Below are 26,515 nucleotides of genomic sequence, written 5' to 3'. Positions count from 1 at the left end.
ATGGGAACACAGAAGAGCAAAGAAGACAAGGATGTTGTAGATGGTGTGGACAGAAGGTTACACCGAGGCAATTTATCATGTTCCAAATGGTGCCCATGTGTTCTCTACTTCAGAAGATGAGGTTGGGGGAGAGCCTGAATTCTAAGGGGTGTGCTGTACGTCCTTCGATATCCCCAACACCTCACGCAGTGTTGAACATGTAGAGAGCTTTCAATAAAAATTTAAGGATGAAACGAGCTCCTAGATGGGAAGGCATTTTGACCAACACGAAGTGTGCCCAACATCAAAAGGTCATTAATATTGATGAGGAGACAGTTTTCAAAGGAAACATATAGGACCCTTGAGAGAAGAATAATACATGGAGGGTCTCTGGCAATCGTTAATGGGGCTGTCGAAGTTCAGCAGGCATTTCCTTCTTACAAACAATGAACGGAAACTCATTCCATTGATTTCTAATCCAACTGGGGATACTACACCAAAAGGGGAAGGGAAATAGAGGTTAATACGTGGCCCTCTTTGGATGTCAGAGTCAAGAGACACACGCTAGCCTTCCCCCAAAGCCTCCCCTAATTAAAAAAAAAAAAGAAATAGAAATAGAAGAAGGCACCACATCTTACTTTCACCAACAGCTATGGTCTACTTTCCCCTGCATGACAACACAAGCTCTGGAATCAGGCAGACCAGGGTTCAAGTCCTAGTCCAGCCACTTAGCAGCTCTGCCATCTTGGACAAGCTACGGAGCTTCCCTGAGCCTCTCCGTAGAGCAATGAGGCAGCGAAAACAGCACCTGTCTCAAATGACTTAGGAGGATGACAGGAATAATGTAGCGTGAAACCTGATTACCCTCCTGTAAAGATCAAATCAGACATAAGATGATCTCATTTCACGAAGACATCAAAAGCCAAGGAGCCAACTCTGTTGAGATGAAAATCCCACAGAGATTTTCTCCAGGATGTAAATTGCTTCTTGATAAGTCACCTCTTCCTTGACTCCTAAGTACAGCGTGCTGCCTTCACACGTAGATGTTTCTCAGCAGGGTAATCCATATGCACAGGTTGCCCACAGCTGTCCCAACCACATGAAAGACCCACACGCTCCCCAGTGACCTCTTGGTACAAGGCAGTCATTCATCAAATGCTCAAGGCTCAGCCCCAGACACAATGAAAGGTTAGCCTTTGCTTTTTATTGTGCTGGTGTTAGCTTTCCCTGTCTGCAGCCATTTGCTCAGTACAAAGCTTTACACTGTTTACAAATGTTGGAGGGTCCTGGCCTTTTCTCCTTATTGACTTTTAGATGCTTGCATCATTAATCTTTTGTTTTCATTGGAAATTTTGGCTGGCCACGAAAATGAAACACTGCCTTGGGCTGTGTCCCTCAAGTTCTGCTGGGCTGTGTTCCTCCAGGGAGGTCTGGTGTGATGGGGTGTGTTCGGGGAAGGACTGCTATTATTATCCAGCTGGTGAAAAAATTGCAAATGTTATTTGTGACACTATGTATGCCTTCGAAACCAGCCATACCCACCCAAGGAGTGTAGTGCAACATTTAGTATACGGGAGCATTCGATAAAGAACAATGGTTTTTATTATTTTTTTCTTTTTTATTTGCTTATGGTTATTTCAATAACCTGTATGGTTAAGAAAAAAAAAATAGGGGAGTTCCTATTGTGTCTCAGCAGGTTAAAAAACCCAACTCCTGTTCATGAGGATGCGGGTTCGATCCCTGGCCCAGCTCAGTGGGTTAAGGATCTGGCATTGTCATGAGCTGTGGAGCAAATAACACTTTCATCAGTAAAGACTATTACACAAAGAGCAGAGCAGTAACAGAGATAAGCCATTGTCATTATATCGTCCAAGCTTCAGAATTCTGAGCATGGCATGGTGCAAGTTTATTCTTTTCCCTACTGGTGTTGCATGTGGATGGGGAAGAGTAAGTGGCATACTTTTTGTGAAAAAAGAATTGTTTTCTTCTAGATTTCTGTTAAATAGTTCTCTAGATCAGCATCAGCAAATACAACTTTCTGTGATGATGGAAAAGTAGAACCTAGCAAAAAGCTGACATGACTAAAAACTCAATGCGATTGAATAATTTTACTTAAGATCTCAGAAGACCATAGTCTATGGTATGTATATGCCATATTTTACATAGCGACCCCCTCACTTCTTAGAGTTGCTATCCATTTAGTAGCAAAAATTCAAAGGATACTTTTGAGATACCTTCCAATACTAGGCACCAAAATTAGGAACACTAGCTGTTCTCTTAAGAATCCTCATCTCTTAGAGTGTGTTGTATCACCTAAGATGGACCAACCTGCGAGATCTATGAGAAAGAGTCAACACTGTGTTAATCCACTCATAAGTGTGCCACTGAGATAGGATTATTATATCTTTTCACATATTTAAATTTCTAGCCTGTTAGCTTTTTAATAATCAACAATACTTACACTACCCAGAAATCTGATCAAAGGCAGGTGTTCAAGAAGGACGGATGTCAACCTGGGAGTGATGCTACAGAGAGTGTACAATGGATAAGAGAGTCTGGGGGTGGGGAGCAGCCTGAGAGCACAGACAAGCCACTTGATCCTCCATCCCTAAAGGGGTGCCAGCTGCTGCCCCAGCCCAAGAATACACCTCTCATCATGTTCCACAGGTCACTGAAGTAGAATTCATTCGCGGTGTATACCGCTTTGTACAAAGTATTATCACATCCATTATCTTTATTTGATCATCACAATGACCCTAGATGTGGGTGGGGGCATACATTTGGTGGGTAGTATTACAGTATTCCCATTTTACACAAGAAATATTAACTTGTCTAGGACTATAGGGCTACCCTACACCAGCACTAGGATTAGAACTCAGGCCTCACGGCTTCCAAGTTCAGAGGTCTTTTTAGTATACTCCATGCCCTCTTGCCCCCCAAGAACAAAATAGGGCAGCAGTTTGGATGGGTGAAAAAACAATCAAACCAGAAGGCTCCATATCCTGCCTAAATGTATATTTTTTAATTTTTATTTTATTTATTTGTTTATTTATTTATTTTGCTTTTTAGAGCCGAACCTGCAGTATATGGAGGTTCCCTGGCTAGGGGTCGAATCGGAGCTACAGCTGCTAGCCTATACCACAGCCACAGCAATGCAGGATCTGAGCCACATCTGCAACCTACACCACAGCCCGCAGCAACGACAGATCCTTAACCCACTGATCAAGGCCAGGGATTGTACCCACAACTGCATGGTTCCCAGTCTGCTTCATTTCCACTGAGCCATGATGGGAACTCCCTAAATGTATAAGGACTTCTGATTCCGGGAGACATGGAGGAAATACACCCCACCCTGCCTGACCCCCAGAATATAGCTATAAAGCATAGACAAAAAACATGAAGCAGTTATTTGAGGACTCAGGAAAGTAAACAGTGGCATATAAATTGGGAAATAAAATTATAATTCAAAGTAACACTGAACAAGTGGTGGGTTTTCCACTTCTTTTCCCTCCAGTACACTTTGGCTTGAATTCAACACTCCAGATCCGACACTGGGCACTAGGACAGAGCAGAGAAAGCTTCTGAGAGGCCACTTCATTCTGGCCTGAGGCCCTGAAGAGGGAACTTCCAAAAAAGAGGGTGGAAATTTCCCATTTTGTTCTCTCTTTCTTTTCTCTGTTTTCTCGTGCCCCCAATCAATTTTTAAGGGTGGTAGAAGTGACGAGTAGCAGGAGTTCATGGGAGTCAAAATTCTGATGGAGAAGAATGTTTCTATCAATGTCATGGAGTTGCAGTCCCAGGGGGGTGGGAACAATCTTTATTTTTCTCCCTCTGTCCTGCCACCATTGGCCCCTGACCCAACCAAATGAAGGGATTAATCCTTGGTTCTCTAGTCAGAGGACCAAAAGCACAAGCCCCGGGGAGCTGGGGAATATTGAAGAGATCACAAGAAGGGAGGAACTCGAGCAAACAGATCCATGATGCGTTTATTAACACTTGGCTTCTCCCCCCTTACAGTACTTGCATCAGTCTGATCCTACTCAGCATGCCAAACACATTGCTCAATGTCAAGCCACCTCCTAGGATACAAATTGGTCACACGTAGGGCAGAGCTGAATAGTAATGAAAATGCTTTGAAAACCAAAGACCATTAGGATCATAGCCCTCAGGATGTGGGAGAGAACTTAAGGCCTGGCCATCAACAGGTTGACTGAAAGAAAAATATCAACATTCTGCAAGGATTTTAGAAAGAGCCAAAGTCTCCTAATGCAACATTAAAAATGTTCAGAATACAACACAAACTGTGCAGCCTATGAAAACTCAGGAAAATCTGAACTCACAAGGGAAAAGAAAATTGACAGACACCAACACTGAGATAATATGAATGCTGAAATTACCTGACAAAGACTTTTTTTACAAGTAGTATAAAAATTCTCAAGCAAGCAACTACAAACACTTTGAAACAAAAGGAAATTTAAGAAGTCTCAGCAAAGAAATGGAAGATATAAAGAATAATCAAAAAGTTTTAGAACTGAAAAACACAACTGAAATAAAAATTTACTGGATGACCTTAAAAGCAGAATGAAGATGATGGAAGAAAGAGTCACCAAACTTGTAGATGGATCAAGAGAAATTATCCAATCTCAACACAGAGCAAACCACTGGGGGGAAAAATGGGGAACATATCCTCAGGGGTCTATGCGGTAATGACAAGAATTTTAACATTCATGCGAGCAAAATCCAAGAAAGAAGAGAGTACAGTACCAAAAAATATTCAAAGGATAATGTATGATAAATTATCACAACATTGTGAATCAACTATACTTCAATAAAACTTAAAAAAGAATGGATGAAAACTTCCTAAATTTGATGAAAGAAACAAACTTACAGATCTAAGGAGCTGAGTAAACTCCAAAAAGGTCAAGCCAAAATAATCCACACCAAGACACAGCATAATAAGAACTAAAGACAAAGAATAAAATCATTATCTACAGAGGAACAACAACTGAAACTACTGTAGATTTCTCATTAGAATCCATGGGGCCATAAAGAAGTGGCATGATGTTTTTAAAGTTTTGAAATAAAAGAACTGCAAGTGAAAATAATGTATCCAGCAAAAGTATCCTTCAGAAATAAAGCTGAAATAAGAACATTCTCAGATGAAGAAAAACTACAAAGTTAGCTAGAAAAGACCTGTTCTAACCAAATTGCTAAAAGAAGTTCTTCAGGAGAAGAGAAATTATGCCAGATAAAAATCTGCAGTATCAGGAATGAAGAAAGAGCAGAGGAAGGAATAAATATGACAGACTACTCTTCTTTCAAGGCTCTTAAAGCAGATTTGAAGGTCGAAAGAAAAATTAAAACATTGTCTAATGGGGCTTTCAGTATATACAGATTTACTATATGAGACAATTATAAAGAAGGGGCATGAAAGATGCATATGTTGTAATGTGAGGAAATGCATATGATGGTAAGGTAAACAGTGGAAAGCTCGTACACATGCACATATATATAAATATAATGAACCCTAAAACAATGATTTAGAAACTTTACAAATATAAAGTAGATAAAAGATTCAAAAGTTTGAAAAAGGTAAACTATTTTTTTTACATGTTCAAATGTTCTAAAAGGAAGCAGGAAGGAGGATGGGAACAAGACAGACATGGTCCTTACATTCACAATGACCACTAATGGAGCAGATAAACATTTGCATTTTATCATGAAACTCCTGAAGGGAAATGGAATACCGAGCACTGTGACACAGACTAGCAATGATAGTCGGGAAATTCCTCTGTGCTGAGAAGGATGAGCTTTCAATTAAGAGTAAGAGCAGATATGAAGGAAGACCAAAAGGGGGGAAAAGCATGAGCAACGACTCCAGACAGGAAACAGATTCTGGTGTTAGAAGAACTGAAAGATCATGGTGGCTGGAGACGTGAACAAGGAGAATGTGAGATAAACGAGGGAAAGGAGAGGAAGACTGTGTGAGATCCCCTAGGCCATGGCTACCAATTTGGATTTCATCCTAAGCGCGCTGAGAAGCTGAGCTGTGGAAGTACTGCATCAGAGGAGCAGAGAGATCTATTTTTAATGCTTTGAGAACTTCCACACTATTTTTCATAGGAGCTGCACCGTTTTGCATTCCTCTCAATTGTATAGAAGGTTCCAGTTTCTCCACATCCTCACCAATACTTGGCTCTCATTGTTGTTGTTGTTTTTGACAACAGCATGAGTCCACCTACATGAGGTATCTAATATAGTCACTCTCAAAGAAGCAAAGAGCAGAAGGGTGTTTAAAGCTTTAGTAATGCGAGATGAATAAGTTCTAGAAACCAATGATCAATGGGTTTAAAGCTGCAGGAGTGCAAGACAAGTAAGTCCTAGAGATCTACTGCACAAAACTGTGTCAATAGTTAAAAATACTAGATGGTACACTTAACCATCTGTCAAGAGTGTAAGTCTCATGTGTTCCTACCGCAATACAACCAAAGTTTTTTTTAAAAAAGAATGAAGATCAGAATTCATCTGAGAATGGGAAAGGAAAGGAAAGAGTTACTCTGGAGAACCCTACCTACCACCCCCGCCCAAGGTGGGAGATTCCTGGGCAGAGCATATATGTGTTCCCCCAGGGTTTGGCTGAGGATAACACAGCAAAATAAACAAGGAGGTCCCAGGCAAGAGCCAGCATTTTCATTCCTTTGACAGCTGAATGGTTAGCTTCCCTGGGCAGAAATGTGTACAAATCTGGGTTACATCGAACAGTCAGATGCCTTATCTAAAAGACGACAGCCAAAGCTTGATCTTTGGCCTAAGGGGAGAAGTAAAAGCTGTTTATGTTTCAGAAATAATCAGAGTCAGACATCTCAAAATTAAAATTCTTTGTCAGCCTATCAATATTTATGAATGTGTAAAATTTCCGACAGCCCCATTCCACAATTTCCATGCATTGCAGGTTGAGAGATGTTTGACCCTGGAGATAGATAGCATCTCTTTGCCAGCACATTTCCAATTTCTTACTCTGCAGAGCAAAGTTTATAGAAAACTATGACCCATCTTCCAGGGCAGTTACTTATACACACCTTTCTTGTTGAAATCAACCAGAGTGAGATTTCTTTACTTACAGCAGACCTTGCAGGATTGAAAAAAGTAAACTACAGGTTCTCCCATACACAATCCACTAAAAAAATAACAAAAACAACAACCATGAATTAATGAACCATGGCTATTCTATACTACAGCCAATCTAGTTTGAAACAAAGGCAAACTTTGCATTTAGAATAAAAGGCTCCTTGTCAAACTTTTGACATTAATTCATCATGTGAACTTAAGTCTTTTTTTTTTTTTAACCTTTAGTGGCTTCACTTATTATCTGCAAAGTAGGGAGTCCATGTATATTGTGTGTGTGTGTGTGTGTGTGTGTGTCTGTCTAGAGGTCAAATTCTTTAGAAGCAGAGCCTGAGACAGAGTTTCAGAGGTATATGACTAACTGAGGGAGACTAATCTGTTAGAGAGATGAAGCAAGAGAGAAAGGGGAAAGTGGTAGACAAGGATGTGGTTTCAGGTAAAGTCCAGCTTTAGCCTGACTCCAAGAGAAGATTAAACTGGCCAGGGGCATAACATAAATTTGTAACTCAGAATAGTCCCCTCCATGAGACAAGAAGGTCAGCCTTTAAAAAAAAAAAAACCCGGAGTTCCCGTCGTGGCGCAGTGGTTAACGAATCCGACTAGGAACCATGAGGTCGCGGGTTCGGTCCCTGCCCTTGCTCAGTGGGTTAACGATCCGGCGTTGCCGTGAGCTGTGGTGTAGGTTGCAGACGCGGCTCAGGTCCCGTGTTGCTGTGGCTCTGGCGTAGGCCGGTGGCTACAGCTCCGATTCAACCCCTGGCCTGGGAACCTCCATATGCCGCGGGAGCGGCCCAAGAAATAGCAACAACAACAACAAAAGACAAAAAAAGACCAAAAAAAAAAAAAAAACCCATTATCAGGCACTGGGATGCTCTCAGGATGGAGATAAGAACTAATTTCTCCTGGGTGAAGAGGCTACTCTTGGGTGATGATAATTCTTTGGAGTAGGAAGCCAGCCATGAGCCCTTAGGAGCCAACATTTACAAGAGTTAGGGGATGGACACTCTGGCCCCATAAAGGAGATCTGGACAAGGGACTAACATCTGTGTTGTGTATATATATATATATATATATGTATATATGAATGAGAGTACGTTGCATATATGTGAATGAAGGTAATGAAGCCATGTGCACACGTAGACATGCACACACGCACAGAGAAGAGGGGGAGCTTAGTAGTGGGGAGAAAGAGTGAGAGAGAGATTGACATCATTTTCTCTATTGGCTTACAAGGTTATTATGAAAACCAAAAAGATAATACTTGAGGAAATAGGAAAAACTCATGCCTCCTGCATTCCCCAACCCATCCTAAGCTTCCATGACTCCATTGTGCTGTTCCCTCTGCCTGTGACTCTCCTCCCCAACGACCAGGTTTACTGTGACCCCAAAGCGGCTACCAGGTGCTTTCCTTTTGGAAGGTTCTGGGGTTGACCCTCTCTTCTGACCACCACCCCTCCTGCTGCACTTAATCCTAATGTAAGACACCATAAATAAGGACCCAAGAACAGTACCCTGTGTGTGGTGCCCATCTTAGGAATCAATCATTAGTGGGTTCAAATCCCAACTCCCCATTTAATACTTACACGATCTTTGGCAGAGCCAAAACCTTTCTTCTCTACGTCTGCTTCCTTTTTCTCTTCTGTAAAGGTGAGTGATGCCACTACCCTCAACATTTTTATTCTACATGTGACATCTTTTGACAGCTATGGTGATATATTATTTGATGGCTATTTTCTCCGCAGGAAAAAGCATATTTTCAGCATTTCCCACTTAAACTGACCCATAATACCCTTGAAACCTCAGGACTCCATCAGAGAAAGAATGATTCTACTTGGATTTGAAGGAAACAAAAGGAATGCATAGTTCTTGCACGGAAGGAATCTAATACTGAAGAGAGGAAAAGCATGAAAATGGGGTAGGGGGGAGTCCCAGGCCATGAGCCAAAAGCCAGGTTGCAGCTGGGCTCTGCAAAGAAAGCTCAACTATTTTTAGCCTCTGTTTGGGTATACTGATTTCCGGGAAAATAGCCTCTAATTACGGTGTCTAGGATTGTATCCTGACCTCTCACCCTTATCCCACCAGAAGCAGAAATTCCGTACTGTCGGGCAGCTCATTCTAGGTGTCCCTCAAACCAGACAGGGACTCTCGGCCTTCTAAATACACTCTCCTGGAACTGACTTTAATGTCAACAGCCATCCAAGTGCTTTCCTCATAGCAAAGGGCAGTCTTTGAAGCCTCCGCTCCTCAGGCTGCTCCATGGTTTTCCAATGCCAGTTGGCATCCAGGTCAAAGCACTGGCACGATTTTTGTTGTTGTTTTCAGAACAATAATGAAAAAAATACCCCCACAAATCCATCTCAGCAGTTCATGCACTGGGAAAATGAAGCATAAAGCCTATTCTGGTTACCTGTTGCTCCATGACAAGTCATTACCATTTAGTGGCTTAAAACGGCCATTTGGTTCTTTCTCGTGGTTCTGTGGGTTAGCTTAGATGGCTGAACAATTCTGCTAGTGTTCCTTGGGATGTTTCCTGCCATTGCAGATGGCACTTGGGGCTGGTGTCATCTGGGCACTTAACAGGAATGTTGGCTGAAGTCTTAGAGCATCTTCTAAGCAACAAAGTCCGTGGGGAGGAAGACACCATGGGATCAGGGGAGAAGAGGAAGAGGCAAGGCATGGCTTCTCTGCATCTCATTACTTTATATAATCAGGTACCCGCATCAGTGCCTTTGCCTTCTGCCTTTCCACCACTTCTCTTTCCATGACCTCATCAGCCATGGTGACAGGCTTAAAATGAGCCAGAAACACAGGAATCATTGAGCCAACAACCAGGCAGGACCTTAAATACATACTTAACATCTAAATGCCACACATGAGTGAGGGGGATGGATGGAAGTTTGGGGTCAGTAGACGCAAACATGACATTTAGAATGGATAAGCAATGAGCTCCCGCTCCTATAGCACAGGGAACCCTATTCGATCTCTTGGGATAGACCATGATGGAAGATGATATAAGAAAGGGGATGTATATTTAAATGTATGACTGGGTCACTTTGCTATACAGCAGAAATTGGCGCAACACTGTAAATCAACTATACTTTAATTTTAAAAAATCAACTAAATGCACAAACACACTCACACCCCATCCCACAATGGGAGCTAAAGGAACAATTTATGGAGCCACTTTGATGAGACTCGTTACCTTCTCTCTGAACACCTGAGGACTCTCTGATTTTCACCACATTGCTGATAAGAACCTCTGCTGCTCTGTGCTATGTCTCATGTCACAGATTTCCAGCACTGGAAAAAAAGTCTTAGAATTCTGAGGCAATTACCTTCCCCAAAGGGAACACTAAAAGGGATAAAGTAATGAAAAATGATTATGTATTTCTGAAACTTTGTTGCTAAGGAGGTCCAAGGTGATAAGAAGACCGTAAATTTTCTTTCTGAAAATGGCAAATCTGGATTCAGCTGCCCTCTCTAAAACAGAAAGTTAATTACCCTTCACTCAGATTTAATTCTCTCTGTGTATTTCTAACTGCCTGATATTATGTCTGTTAGTTTATTGTCTGACTCTACAAAATATCAACTTCATGAAGGCAAGGATATTATCTTGTTCACTATATATCCCCTTAAAGAACACCTGGGACATAGTATCGATATATTATCTGTTGAATGAATGAACATGAATCTAACTAAGTATAAGATACTATAGAATTTGCTTTGTGAGGTTGTGGTCTGCAAGATGTGAAGCTTTGCAATGTACATTACTAATTATAACACTTAGGAAAACTAAAGGGCATTTAGAGATATAAACAAAGGACTATTGAAAGAGCACAGGAAAAAGTCATGGAAGACTATTACTTTGAGCAATACCCAGGGCAGCTCACAGAGACGTGAGACAAAACTCCAGCACATGGTGGGCCCACTGTGATGGGGTACAGTTCAAAATGCCCACCATCTGAGAATCCACTTTCCTGGCACCATGACCTCAGATTACTAGCTTGTACTTGGTGGAACGCAGCTCCTTTCTCTGTAAACTAAACATCTATGCCTAGATAATTACAAAGGTTCCTTTCCACGACAACATGGGAGGGATCTAGGAAAGAGGGGACCAGGCTTTGGCAGCAAGTCCTCAGTAAGGCATGTGTAGTGAAACGGGCTTAGATTAGTCAAGCTTAAAGCCCCATAGCCAAACTGTCTGCTATTAAGATCTATCCACAAGGATGTTCTCCACAGAGTTAATTAAAATAAAGAGAAAAATTGGAAAACAAACTAGAAACACTTTAGAATTTATTCTGAGCTAATTTTAGAGGTAAAGAAAAATTGCATAAATTGCTGAGTTTCCATATATCTCACGTGCCTTCTCCTAATATTTTTTGTCAGAAGATATAGCACCCATATGCTCATTGCAGCACTAGTCACAATACCCAGAACATGGAAACAACCTAAATGTCCATTGACAGATGAATGGATTAAGAAGATGTGGTATATATACACAGTGGAATACTACTCAGCCATAAAAAAGAACAGAAAAATGCCATTTGCAGCAACATGGATGGAACTAGATACCCTCATAGTAATGAAGACAGAAAGAGAAAGACAAATACCATATGATATCATTTACATCTGGAATCTAACATACGGTACAAATGAACTTTTCCACAGAAAAGAAACTCATGGACTTGGACAACAGACTTGTGGGGGTTTTTTGTTTGTTTGTTTTTTAATTTGAATGGTTTTTGTTTTTTCCATTATAGCTGGTTTACAGTGTTCTGTCAATATTCTACTGTAACAGCAGGTGACCCAGTCACACATACATATATATATTCTTTTTCTTTCTTTTGTTCTTTTTTTTTTTTTTTTTTGATCTTTTCTAGGACTGCACTTGCTACATATGGAGGTTCCCAGGCTAGGGGTTTAATCAGAGCTGTAGCCACTGGCCTACGCCACAGCGACAGCAACATGGGATCCAAACTGCGTCTTCGACCTATACCACAGCTCACGGCAACGCCGGATCCTTAAACCCACTGAGCGAGGCCAGGGATCGAACCCACAACCTCCTGGTTCCTAGTTGGATTCCTTAACCACTGAACCACAATGGGAACTCTTAAATTCTTTTTCTCACATCATCATGCACCATCATAAGTGACTAGTGCTCTACAGCAGGATCTCATTGCTTATCCACTCCAAAGGCCATAGTTGGCATCTATTAACCCCAAATTCCCAGTCCATCCCACTCCCTCCCCCTTCCCCTTGGCAACCACAAGTCCGTTCTCTATGTCTGCCAGTGTGCTGCGTCTGTTTTGTAGACAGTCTTATTCTCCCTACTGCTCTAAAACGTACCTGGGTTCGATCTAGTTTTGAGTCTTTTCTCTTTTATCCTGCTTTGTGCCTAGTGTCTTTTTTTTTTATTATTATTGTTTTTTTCCCACTGTACAGCATGGGGACTCAGTTACACATACATGTATACATAATTTTTTCTCCCATTGTCGTGCTGTGAAGTAAGTATCTAGACAGTTCCCAGTGCTACACAGCAGGATCTCATTGTAAACCCATTCCAAGAACAATAGTTTGCATCCGTTAACCCCAAGCTGCCCATCCCTCCCACGCCCTTCCCCTCCCCCTGGGCAACCACAAGTCTGTTCTCCAAGTCCATGACTCTCTTTTCTGTGGACAGGTTCATTTGTGCCGTATATTAGATACCAGATACGAGTGATATCATATGGTATTTGTCTGTCTCTTTCTGACTTCTTTGTGCTTAGTGTCTTTACTCAGCATTGGCAAACTGTCTTCTATTATTTCTTCATTTCCTCAGTTCCACTGTCTCCATCCTCTCTTTGGAAAGCTCCTAGTCACTGGGGATTGGACCCTCCTATACGGATCATCTGTGTTATGTCATGTATTGACCATCTCTTCTCCCACGTTTACATTCGGAGAGATGATTTACAATGTTTCTTCCAGGGGTTAAAAAAACCTTTCTTTCTTAAGTAAGACTACTGCAGCAATGATAGTTTTGATTTAGAGTAAAGTGTCTCAACCTGGAGACTACTGGCATTTGAGGATGGCTAATTCCTTCTCTTGGGCAACCACCTTGTGCAGAGAAGGATGTGTACTAGCATCCCTGGCCTCTACCTACTAGATGCCCAACAGCTCTGCACCCGCCCACCCCTCTGTCATCATCATAAAAATGATTCCAGACACTGCTAATCACCCCAGGTGAGACCACTGATTTAGAAGAACTCTAATCTCCCTTATTTCTTCTCTTTTATTGCAGCCTGCTTTTTCATATGGCCACAACCGCAATACAATTCGGCCTTGTTAAACTTCCCTTTTGTTTCTTGACCTAGTCTTGCCTTCTAGAGTCAAGTGTTCTGTTGGTTCCTCTTGGTCCTCCTCTACCATTGAGAGTTCCCTCAAATGCCTGGTGGTTTTGACCTTCTCCATATGTTCATCATTGAAGGTCTTCATCAGTTAATATAAGTGACTGGATTGAGTTTCTGGGGGTTTTTTTGGGGGGGAGCAGGGTATGTTTGGCTTTTTTTCCCACAAAAGACCTCTTCCCTGAATCAGAGGGAATTCAGGGTGAAGTTTATGAATAATCAGCTTATTATGGGATGGACCGGTCCAGAGCAGGCGGGCATCGCAATGGACCCTACACCAAATGTCAGGTCACTGTGTACTTCACTCTGGGGCACGAATACCCATAACCATGCTCTAAAGAGACCCTCCCATCATCACCCTCATTCTTGCCTCTCACCCATCCCTCACCCTCTGTAACCCACTGACCCCAAGCCAGGAGCCAGGAGTGTCTCTGAGGCACCAGGAAAGAGTAATTCCTAAATTTAACCCGACTATTAACACCTGACCCTAGGCGTGGTCTGGCCCTTCCTCCGCATGTCCTTCAATAAATAAATGATTAAATGCACTGTATTCCATCCACACCATGGAATACTACACAGCAATCAGAAAAAGGAAGCTACCGAGACCTGCAAAAATTTGGTTAGATTTCAAGGGAACCATGCTGAGTAAAAAAGCCAATCTCACAAAGTTATATGGTGGATGATGCCATGACCACATCGCGGAGATGGAGAGCAGGTTGGCATGGCCGGGTATTAAGGGTGGAAGGGGTGACACAGCATGAGTATGACTATCAAGGGTAGCGCAAGGGAGATCTTTGTGATGATGAAATATTTCTGTGTCTCGATTGTCACATGAATACACACATGTGATAAAACCATAAACATCTACACACACACATTCAGAGTGCATGAAAAACTGATGAAATCTGAGTAATTTTCTGTGGATTGTACCAATGTTAATTTCCTGGCTTTGATGTTGTGCTAGTTAGCCAAGATGTTACTGTTGGAGAACCCTGGGTGAAGGGTAACTTTGAGAACTAAACCTGTATGGAATCTCCCCGTACAATTTTTTGGCAGCTCCCCATAAATCAATAGTTACTTCAAAACAGAAGTATTTTTAAGGGGGGCCGTCTTCATCCTCACCTCCAGATATTCATGACCTTCTCGGACCCAACAAATGCTCCCTCTCCCATTCTTAGGCAAATAGGGTTTCAATCCTTCTATTATCTCTCCCCTAGGATTTCTGGACATAGAGGAAGCAAACTCTTTGTGTTCACATGTATGCAGACAGCAATGCTGAATTAGAAATCATGCATATATTTCCTTTGAATTAAGAGAACTGTGAGGGCTCATAAAGGTGAGTTACTCAAAACCCCAGCTTAAAAAGACATCACTTTATAAATCTCCTTTAAAGCAGTGGTTCTCAAAATGCGGTCCTCAAACCAGCAGCATCAGTGTCATCTGGATGCTTGTTAGTAATGCAAATTCCCAGGCCATATTGACTCAGAACCTCTGGGGACGGGACCCAGAAACGTGTTCTAATAATGGACTTTCTAGGAATCTCCAATGCATGTTAGAGGTTGAGAACTACTACCTTAGAACTTAGTGGTGGGTTCTCTGGTGTTGGATTTGGTTGCAATGAGAAAGTATTTTTTATGATTTAAAATAAGAGAAAAAGAAATACGTAGTAAAATATGTAGTGATGGTGGAAATTACTTATAAATTGTTTTCATGCTAACTTTCTGCTACTGGGAAGCTAGCATATTTTAAATTCTGTTTGTCTGGGTTTATTTTGCTCTTTCTGCTAGGAAACTCAGAGCCAAACTGGAGAGTTGGCCATGGTAAATATATTAACTCACAGAATTATCATACAGATTCCTTCCTCAATTTCCTTTCCTTGCCTTCCCTAATTTCTTATTTTTATTTTATTGGATGTTGTTCCTTTGGGGAAAATAGAAAGTTAATAAACAAAAGAATCCTTAACCACAGTGGCAGTGTGTTCTTAGACAGGCCACGTGTTCTGTTCTGAGTATGAAATACAGACCACGCACACCGAGCAGATGTTACCAGATATTAAATTGTTTCAAAAATAGATGACAGAACAGGAAAATCCAAACACTGCCTAGAAAAAAAATATTTTCATATATAGGTCCCAGGGATATTCTTACAAAATAGAATTATTATTCCCCTTTTGTTTAAATGTAAGAGGAACCACTTAGGCTTAGATTTATGATATTAGTATATTAGCCACTATTGTTCTTTTGGCTTCTTGCCTGTGGGTGATGTTTTCTGTTTCCATCATGTTGAAACAAACAATGTGTATTGCAATTGTCTTTTTCTATTTTGTGGGCCAACCGCCCAATACAATTCCCATTTGAAAAAGTTTCTCTGAAGTTTCATACACAACCAACCGAACCTCAAGACTACCCGCAAGTTGAACAACTCCCACACATAGGATTACATCTTGGTTCTCATCTGTGACACGTTCTAACCTGTCCGTGAAAATGATATGGTTAAATAAATGCTTAATTTTTAGAAGATGAACATCTGCAAGGATAACCAATAAGTGTTTCTTGAGCAACACTTGCTTCCTTTTTCTAAAAGTCCAAACTGCGAAAGATAAAGTATAAAATACATTCTCTGAAGACTGAAAACCACCTGGTATAGACTATGTCCCTTTTTCTTTTTCTTTTCTGTCTTTCTTTTTTTGGCCGCGCCCACAGCATGCAGAAGTTCCTGGGGCAGGGATCAAACCCTCACCACAACACCAGTGACAACACCAAGTCCTTAACCTGCTAGGCTGCCAGGGAGCTCCAACGACAGCACTGCCCTTGATCCCACCGTTCTAGACCCCCATATTCTAGAGCCCTTCAAACCTGCCTGACTAAAACGTGGAGACCCTGCACAGTCTCTTTCCAGGGGCTGAGACAACTGGCTAAGTCCTGTTCCAAAGCTGGCAACTGCCCAGAAGCTTGAAGCAGCCATCCACCTGCTTCAAACACTATTATCTGTTAGGATCCCGTGCTGCTCCACCCCCAGCACAGAGCCCCAGGGCATCAGTACCAGGACACTGTAGACCCCTCATACTTCTCTGGAGCATACTCTGTGTATTGGCTTCCTTCGGCTGTCATAAGAAACCACCATAAACTGAACAGCACAAAACAACACCAATGTCTTTTCTTACCATTCTGGAGGCCGGAAGTCTGAAGACAGACTCGGTGAGCTAAAATCCGGAGGACAGCAGAGCTGTACTTCATCCTGGAGGCTCCAGAGCACATCTGTTTCCTTATCTTTTCCAGCTTCCAGAGGCCACCTGCCTCCCTGGGCTCTGGACCCTTTGCACCCACAAGGTCAGCAGTAGCTGCTGAGTCTCTCTTGCATTTTGAACCTCTGACACTGACGCCTCTCTTCCTCTCCTTTTAAAGACGCTTGTGAGTGTATTGGGCCCACCTGAGACTCACAGATAACTGCCTTAATTAAGGATCGCTGTGGGGAAACGGTCCCTTCTGCAGCCCTAATTTCCTTTACCACGTACCCTAGTTACAGTTTCTGAGGATTAAGACCTGGACATCCTGGGAGATGGGGCATTTTCTCCCATGACCTGTGCGTCCACAAGTGAGTCGCTGAGTGACCAGCAGACTAGAATGGTGGACTGACCAGCTCAGGCTGCTGACCACTCCGTTCCTGGGAAGCAGCCTGTCCCCTGGAGGGTCACTGGAGAGCAACGTGGAAGCTCAGCTTTCCGCACTTATACCCCTGGCCCTCGAAGTGTCGCTTGCCTTGTCTGTGAGGAAAATAGGAACCCGTATTTCACAGGGTGATGGTGACATGAGAAGACAGGCGAGTGTCTGGAAGAGAAAAGCACTGAAAGAATTAAAATGGAAGGAGGAAGAGGAAGAGGAAGCGGGCGGGGGGAGGAGAGAAGGGGAGGGAGGGAGGGGGCGGGGGGGGGGAAAGGAAGAGTAGGGGAGGGGGAGGAAGAAAAAGAAGGGGGGGAGGAGGGGAGGGAGAGGAAATGGGGAGGAAGAGAAGGAAGAGGAAGGGGAGGGGGAGGGGCTGGGGAGGAGGGGGAGGAAGAGGAAGTAAAAGAAGGCCAGTGTCCCAGGGTCCTAAGGTACAGAGACAGAGCATCCTAGAGCTGAAAGTACTGTGGCAAACATCAAATGGGAAATAAAGGCAGAGAGGGGAAACAGCACCGCTCAACTGCGGCAGAAATAAGATTAGCCATCAGCCCTGGATTAGAAGCCAGGAGACCCCTCTCTTTGATCTCGCTCAGCCATTTACCAGGACTGGGACTGGGACACTGAGCAAGGCTCTTCCGCATCTAGCAGATGAGGACACCCAGCCGCGGAGGGCACTTCCTTCCTGCCCCGGCTGCTTTGGGAGCCTGGCCTTTGTGATGTATGGGAGCCACATGCTCCTTAAGCTTTGGGACAGTATTTCAGCAAAGTTTCAAGGACACGCGGACATTTTTCACCATGGATACAAAGCAGAAAACATAATTCTGTATTCATGCTAGCAACAGTTATGTAGATACAAACAGTTCATTTGATTTAAATTCTTGCCAAAAAAAAAAAAGTGTTACCCACGTTTATCTCAATGTTGTATATGGTGGAGGCTTTTCACTTTTCTGTCTCGTCTTTGTCTTCCAGATGTGCTAAATGAACATGACTTTTATAATAAAGGAAAGCAAAGGTGTCTATTTAAAAAAAAAAAAAAAAGCACTAATGAGAGAGATTACTTTGGGGGGGAGGCAGTGATTTTGTTCTGTCATGTCCTCAAATTTCTAGATCCTGGATGTTCGAAAGAAATATTTCCTTTATATTTTAAAAAATATTTCACCTAAATATTCCTTTCCTTATTTCTAGGAGATTTCTTTCTTTCTTTTTTTCTTTCTTTCTTTTCTTTTCTTTTTTTTTTTTTCTTTTTTAGGACTGCACACATGGCATATAGAGGTTCCCAGCTAGGGGTCTAATCGGAGCTGTAGCTGCCGGCCTACACCACAGCCACAGCAACGCGGGATCCGAGTGCATCTTCCACCTACACCACCGCTCACGGCAACACCAGATCCTTAACCCACTGAGCGAGGCCAGGGATCAAACCTGCAACCTCATGGTTCCTAGTCGGATTTGTTTCCGCTGTGCCACGATGGGAACTCCTCTAGGAGATTTCTGACTTATCCCGCCCTGTTACACACACACGAAACACCAAAAAGCATTCTACCATTAACCACCTCAGTAAGCAAGTCTCTGGACCATGTGAAACTGAAATACCCCCACCAGTGAAAACAATAAATCAAAACATGTCACTATTTCACATCCCAGAGTCGCCATTATCAGCCTCCCTTCACCAAAGTCCTCCGGCTTCAGGAAGTTTTCTCTCCATAGCACTACAATCATTTTGCAGGCAAATCCTTTCTAATATTACTTGGTATTCAATAAAGAAAGGCATGCATAGCCTGTACCCCTAAGTAGGAGCAAGTCTGGTCTCTTACAGTCCACTTTCCCCTGCACGCAATCAGTTTAATCTCTTTCTGAACGTGTTCTTAATATGGGCTGTGACCATGGACCATTTTTCACATGTCTTGGTTTTTCATCACTCGGTTCTTGAGTAAGACCACAGACACAAACATGATAACATATCATGTTGAAATCATGGTTAAGTTCAAGGGGGAAATAATAGGCTCTGTCTACAGTTAGAATGAAGGAAAGTGACTGCAGATCATGATGGCATCATTTTCATAATATTTGGACTGGTTTCTTACTGTCACGTTTGGGTTAATGGAATTACATTTCGCAAGCTGGTCTAAAGCGTTCTGAGGTCACTGTGTACACGGAGGGAAAGGGGGAGGAGATGAGAGGCAAGTTTTCTCAGAACCTGAACGACTCCTTAGGGTGGCAACGCAGACCCCTGGTACAGAAAGATCTCAAAGCCCCCAAGTGAAAATGGAAAGAAACAGTCTTACCCAAAGGTGACTACAAACCCAAAACCCATCTGAGAAAAAAAGAAAAAAAATCAAGCCCCACCTGACTTCCAAAAAGATGATCTCAACACATCAGGTTTATATGAGCTGTTCAGTTTATTAATTATTAATAATACAGAGCTTCTAGGAGTCCCATGATTAATTGGCCTGCCCTTCTCCATTGTGACTCTGAAGGTGCAGAAGTTTCCTGGTTCAGCCGCTGTCAGCCTGTCTTGCTTCCTTGTATCCTCTACCTACTGAGCCTCCATCCCACCCACTGACCGCCACCTCTTTCTGTAGCTTCTGTCCCCGAAACACCCTGACACAAAGGAAGACCATCAGCTCTCAAGGCTTAGAATTTACATGCTCTCACCGCCCCACTCATGTTCCCTAAAATCTCCTATCTCTAATTTGATAATAATTATTATCAGTAATCACATTAACAGCCACCATTCACTGAATGATCCTACATGCCAAGCATATATATATATATTTTTTTTTTTTTGCTTTTGTCTTTTTAAGGCCACACCCATGGCACATGCAGATTCCCAGGCTAGGGGTCAAAATGGATCTGAGGCTGCCAGCCTATACCACAGCTATACCAATGCAGGATCCAAGCCAAGTCTGTGACCTACACCACAGCTCACAGCAATGCCATATCCCCAACCCACTAAGCAAGGCCAGGGATTGAACCCATGTCCTCATGGATACCAGTCAGGTTTGTTAACCACTGAGCCACGAAGGGAACTCCCATGCCAGCCATCTTTTACTTATCTCGTTTAACTCCTATAACCACCCTTAAGGTAGGTATCCACTATTAAATTCTCTGAGCCTCACTGTTCTCATTTGTAAAATAAGAGTCTGCAAAAGCACGATATTCACAGAATGGGTAAATACTAGGTCTGGGGATCACACCCAGGAAGTCTTAATCCTCGACTCCAGGCTCTTCCTACTGTGGCTCACACTTACCCTAGTCTCCTTGCTGTCAACATATCCAAGGTTAGCCTCATCCATTCAACCCATAGAATTTATCTTCTTCTAGAGTTTACCTTATTCAAAGGATACATATCCTTTAAGATACAGAATTACGGAAAAGTTGCAAAAATACTGCAAGTTCCATGCATGCTGCATCCAGCTTTCCTAAAGGCCATATTTTCTGGGGGGAGAGGGGTTCTTCAGGTCATCACTGTCAAATTCAGATTAACTGAACTGCTGCACAATAGCGACACGGCCACAGAAACCACCTAATATTTTAATAGTATGTCACATGGATGGCATCACTTTCCCCCTCGGTGGAGGCTCTCAGTTGGCCATCTCACTCTTTATCTGTTGTTGTTGTGAGCCATGCCTGTGGCATGCAGAAATTTCTGGGCCAGGGATCACACCCATACCACATCAGTGACCCAACCAAAGCAGTGACAACACTGGGTCCTTTAACCGCTAGGTCACGAGGGAACTCTTTTGCGTTATTATTAATGATTTCCTCTGCACACAGCACAGGTACTGATCTTACAGATCCCCACTGCTGACATAACAGATAGATGAAGGATTCTCTAATTTTGTTGGGTCCTTGATGAATTTAAAGAATCGTCCCTTTCTCCAAGTTCCCATTGTGGCTCAGCAGAAATCAATCTGACTAGTATCCACGAGGACACAGGTTCCATCCCTACCCTTGCTCAGTGGGTTAACAATCCGACGTTGCCATGAGCTGTGGTGTAGGCTGCAGATACAGTTCGGATCTGGCGTTGCTGTGGCTGTGGCATAGGCCAGCACCTTCAGCTCCAATTTGATCCCTAGCCTGGGAACCTCCATATGCCTCGAGTGTGGCCCTAAAAAGAAAAAAAAAAAAGAATTGTCCCTTTTCTCTGAAAAAAATGCAGGGACAAACACTCCTACATAACTCACGTAGTTTGTAGACCCAGGGTACCTCTCTCTGAGTTCAGCCTCATCTGTTTTATTGTTTGAAAACTAACAGCCGCAGTCTGACCTGCTAACCTCACTCGCTATCTTTCCCTCCATCTTCATAGGGCTTCTCTGCATCACTAACCCTGGGGAGGCTGCCAAGGAATGGAAACCACTCCTCCCAAGACATGGCTTTCAACCACTGAATTGTTGGTTTGGGGCTGCGGAAATGGCCGTTTGCCAAAGAATACATGTTGCTGCCACCAGGACAATCTCATCAGGCGCTGAGGACAGGGGATTCACGGCTCCCACCGTGTCAGGTCCATTACTTCAGGGATTTCCTGACAATAGGGCAGCCCCATAGGGTGCTCAGCTACGTACTTGCGGAGGGTCAATCCACTTATCCGTACAGACCCCGGTGACTTCTCACAAATGAGTATTTATGAGTCTGATATCCTGTCCAAGCTAAACATTCTAAGTGGAATGTAGCTGCCTTCTTTCTTGATAAACTAAAAGCCTGAACTTCTCAGGCCAATAGTCTACTAGGGGACCAGGTGGTTATTGATGAAACCAGAACACCTAAGACAAGTCTTAAAAGAGAACCAGAGGACAGCTGGTCTTGAGTTATTTAGTGCAAGAGAATGAGCCTTCTTCACGTATAAGACCAAAATGTTGATTGCCTATTTCTAACATTAATGGGTTAAAAAAAAAAAGGCTATTTCCAACAATACCCATTTTGAAAAATACAAAATTAGTCTATCCTGGGAGTTCCCTGGTGGTGCAGCAGGTTAAGGGTCCAGCATTGTTACTGCTGTGGCTTAGATCACTGCTGTGGTGCAGGTTCAATCCCTTCCACGTGCCATAGGTGCAGACAAAAAAAAAAATTAGTCTATCCCAAGGTAAGAATTAGACAAATAACCCCGAGTTTGGATGTGTCCCTTGACCGAGCTGTGTGCCTTTGCTTATCCTCTTCTCTAAAATGAGGAAATAAGAGTTCTCATCGTGGCTCAGTGATAACGAACCCAACTAGGATCCAAGAGGATGCTGATTCGATCCCTGGCCTCCCTCACTGGGTTAGAGTCCAGCATTGCCATGAGCTGCGGTGAAGGTCACAGACATGGCTCGGATTTGTGGTTGCTGCAGCTGTGGCGTAGGCTGGCAGCTGTAGCTCCAACTCGATCCCTAGTCTGGGAACTTCCATATGACACACCTGCAGCCCTAAAAAGCAAATAATAAAATAATAATAAATTAAAATAAGGAAATAATGCACATGAGAAAGGACCATGATGAAGAAAAAATGTGAAAATGAGCGTAAGAGAGCTTGCAGTGAGGAATAACTCAATAAATCTTACTTCTGTTTCTCCTAGAACTCTTTCTTGAACTCCCAGTTATCAAGAACAGCAAGAAGATAGAAGATTCTACAACTCAAGCCACATCAAATTTTAAGCATATTTAAAATTTAGGGAATTTAAGTGATTTAAGAAGACAAACCTCTGCATGGATAGTAAGGAGTCAGAAGTCAACAAAGAGTATTTTAAACACACCAGCCAGAACAGCATCAAAAAGTCTACAAATAATAAATGCTGGGGAGAGTGTAGAGAAAAGGGAACCCTCTTACACTGTTGGTGGGAATGTACATTGGTGCAACCACTGTGGAAAACAGTATGGAGGTTCCTCAAAAAAAACTAAAAACAGAATTGCCATAAGATCCAGCAATTCCACTGCTGGATACATATCCAAAGAAAACAAAAACACCACCTCGAGAAGATATAAGCATTTGATGTTCAATTGAGCACTATTTACAATAGCCAAGACCTGGAAGCAACCTAAGTGTCCATCAACAAATGAATGGATAAAGAAGATGTGGTATACATATATACAGTGGAATATTACTCAGCCACAAAAAGAATGAAGTAATGCCATTTGCAACAACATGGATGGACCTGGAGGTTATTATGCCTAGTGAAATAAGTAAGACAGAAAAAGACAAATACTACATGTTTTCACATATATGTGGTATCCAAAAATAAAACAAACAAAAAGGAGTTCCCATCGTGGCTCAGTGGTTAAAGAATCCGACTAGGAACCATGAGGTTGCGGTATCGATCCCTAGCCTTGCTCAATGGGTTGGGGATCCGGCGTTGCCGTGAGCTGTGGTGTAGGTTGCAGACGCGGCTCGGATCCCTTGTTGCTATGGCTTTGGCATAGACCAGCAGCTACAGCTCCAAATCGACCCCTACTCTGGGAACCTCCATAGGCCGCGGGAGCGGCCCCAGAAATGGCAAAAAGACAAAAAAATAAATACATAAATAAAACAAACAAATGAATATGGCAAAACACAAACACTCACAGACATAGAGATCAAACTAGTGGTTAACAGTAGGGAGAGGGAAGGAAGAAGAGGCAAGACAGGGGCAGGAGATGATGCGGTACAAACTATTACATATAAAATAAAAAGGCAAAAAAGAACACATTGTACTTTACAGGGAAATAGAGTCATTATATAATACCTTTAAAAGGAGAATAATGTATAAAAATACTGAATAACTATGTTGTACATCTGAAACTAATATACTATTGTAAATCAACTACTTCAATATAAATAAATAAATAAACCAAAAATGTCTGGGATCAATTATGGGCAAGATGGGGTAGGCACAGTCCAGCCTGTCTTTCCACTGAATGCAAATATAAACCCTAAACAGAATGCATGGAACAGTTATCTAAGAAATACATGATGGCAGGCAAACTGTTGCATTTGGAAAGGATACTCAATGAGCTCCTGCTGTACGCAGGAACTATATCTAATCACTTGTGATGGAACATGATAGAGGATAATGTGAAAAAAATGTACGTATGTACGGATAACTGGGTCACTTTGCTGTATAGCAGAAATGGACAGAACATTGCACATCAACTACAATATTTAAAAAAAAATAGAAAATAAAAGACCAAGCCTTGTATAGCTACTGGGAAAACAAAAGAAAGAAAGAAATACATAGTAGCAGACACATCAGGGAAGCAGAATTGGAAGTATCACCAAACTAGGGCTAAGATTCCCACTTATTTCTCCTCCAGTATCACCCAGACACTGGTTTAAACACTGGCTTTCTGGAGTTCCCGTTGTGGCGCAGTGGTTAACGAATCCAACTAGGAACCATGAGGTTGAGGGTTCGGTCCCTGCCCTTGCTCAGTGGGTTAATGATCCGGCGTTGCCATGAGCTGTGGTGTGGGTTGCAGACGCGGCTCGGATCCCGAGTTGCTGTGGCTCTGGCGTAGGCCAGTGGCTACAGCTCTGATTGGACCCCTAGCCTGGGAACCTCCATATGACGCGGGAGCGGCTCAAAGAAATAGCAAAAAGACAAATAAATAAATAAATAAATAAATAAACACTGGCTTTCTGACTCAAGGATTAGGAAAGGGGACTCAGAGGATCAGAGACAAAAAGAAAAGTCTCTTTTCTGTCCCAGCTGCCAGGCAATCCTGACACATGGCTGCAGCAGTAGACCAGGTAGATGCTTAAAACCGAGGAAAGGGTATCCTTTTCCCAGACCAGAAACAGGATTCCAACAGCACAAGGCAAAGAGCCATTACATTTTTTTCCCCCTCTTTGTCCTCAGCAAACATGAAACACAATAGATTTTAAAATAATCATATCCAGATATATCATAACATGATTTGAAAAGTAAAGATAAAGAAAAAACACTTGAAAGCAGCCAGAGGGAAAAGACACGTCACACATGAGGGAACCACAATTTCAATGACCATAGAGCTCTCATCAGAAACAGTGGACACCAGAGGAATGAAAACAGTTTCAAATTTCTGTAGGAACTGTCAACCCAGAATTCTATATCCAGTAAAAATGTCCTTCTCAAATGGAGATGGAATAAAGACAGTCTGAGAGGAGGGAAAAAAGTTTGCCACCAGAACCTTCTCTGAAAGACATGCTAAAGGAAATTCTTTAGACAGAAGGGAAGTGATCTTGGAAGGAAACACGGAGCATCGAGAATGTGCCTAGCGTAAGAAATGGTAACTATCTCGGTAAACAGAAAAAAGGAGTCTTCACTTCAGTTGGCCAAAATACGTATGACGGTTAAGGTAAAAATTATAACACTGACTGATGGAGTTTACAAGGTAGACAGATGTAATTATACACGATACAATTATACATATGATAAATACAATATATATAAATTGAGGGGAAAAGTAAAAATATCTATATTGTAGGTAGGTTTCTATATTCTACTTGAAAATATTAATTCCGAGTAGAAAGTGAAAAGTTAGGTAGATTTATTATATCGTACTATAAAGTTATAGTATAATATATATAGTATATTGTAATACCTAAAGAAACAACTAAAAAACAAAAACAAAACATTAAAAAAAAACCTTTTAAAGTGTAATAGTAAAAAATCTCAACAGGAAAAAAAAAAAAAAGAGGAAACCTAGAAACAAAAAAGAGAAGGAACAAACTGAAAACAAAAACAAAAACCTAAACGGTCCAGGAATTCCCGCTCTGGCATAGGCTGCAGCTGTGGCTTGGATTCAGTCCCTTGCTGGGGAGCTTCCATATGCCAAGAGTGTGGCCAAAAACAAACAAACAAAAAATGGTCCAACTAAATTCAAACACATCATCACATATGTATAACATGTAAATAGAATAATCACACTGTTTGAAAAACAGATACTATCAGAATAAATTTTAAAAATAAGATCCAAGGATATGTTCTCTACAAGACATCCATTTAAATATAATGATATAGGTAGGTAATAATTAAAGGATTGGAAAAGATGTACCATGAAAATACCACAAAACCCTGAAGTGATGCTATAGGTATCAGACAAAGGAGGCTTCAGAACAAGGAAAATTATCCAGATTAAAGAGGAACATCATACAATGATTGAAAGGTCAGCTGATGAAGAGACCTAACAATCTTGTGTATAGTCACCTAAAAACAGAGCTTCGAAATACATGAAGCAAAAATTAATAGGATGAAAAGGAAAGATAGAGAAATCTACAATTTTAGTCGAAGACATCAACTTTCTCTACCCACAATAGGTAGCGTGAGTCAACAGCAATAACAACAAGGAGTTCCCGTTGTGGCGCAGCGGAAAGGAATCTGACTAGTGTCCATGAGGATGTAGGTTCGATCCCTGGCCTTGCTCAGTAGGTCAGGGATCCAGA

At 42.1% G+C, this 26,515-nt stretch overlaps 1 protein-coding gene across 4 annotated transcripts in view; it reads right to left on the bottom strand.

The window, feature by feature from the left end:
• The window catches only part of ADAMTS18 (ADAM metallopeptidase with thrombospondin type 1 motif 18), a 476,216-nt gene that overhangs the window by 332,338 nt on the left and 117,363 nt on the right, over positions 1-26,515 (bottom strand). Inside the window, exon 1 of one of the 4 annotated variants that reach the window (XM_084959529.1) lies at positions 16,651-17,316. The exons of the other annotated variants lie outside the window; for them this stretch is intronic. The gene's annotated coding sequence lies outside the window, so the exon portion shown is untranslated. Of the gene's footprint in view, positions 1-16,650; positions 17,317-26,515 lie in introns of those variants that run through there. 4 annotated transcript variants of the gene reach the window in all.

The sequence above is a fragment of the Sus scrofa genome, chromosome 6, assembly GCF_054392235.1.
Source record: "Sus scrofa isolate SSC_HxYL_T2T_F1_AM1 chromosome 6, Sscrofa_HxYL_maternal_Yorkshire_Landrace_v2.0, whole genome shotgun sequence".
NCBI classification, from domain to species: Eukaryota; Metazoa; Chordata; class Mammalia; order Artiodactyla; family Suidae; genus Sus; species Sus scrofa.
Note: the sequence above shows the minus strand (reverse complement) of the source record. Positions and strands in the feature narration are given on the sequence as shown.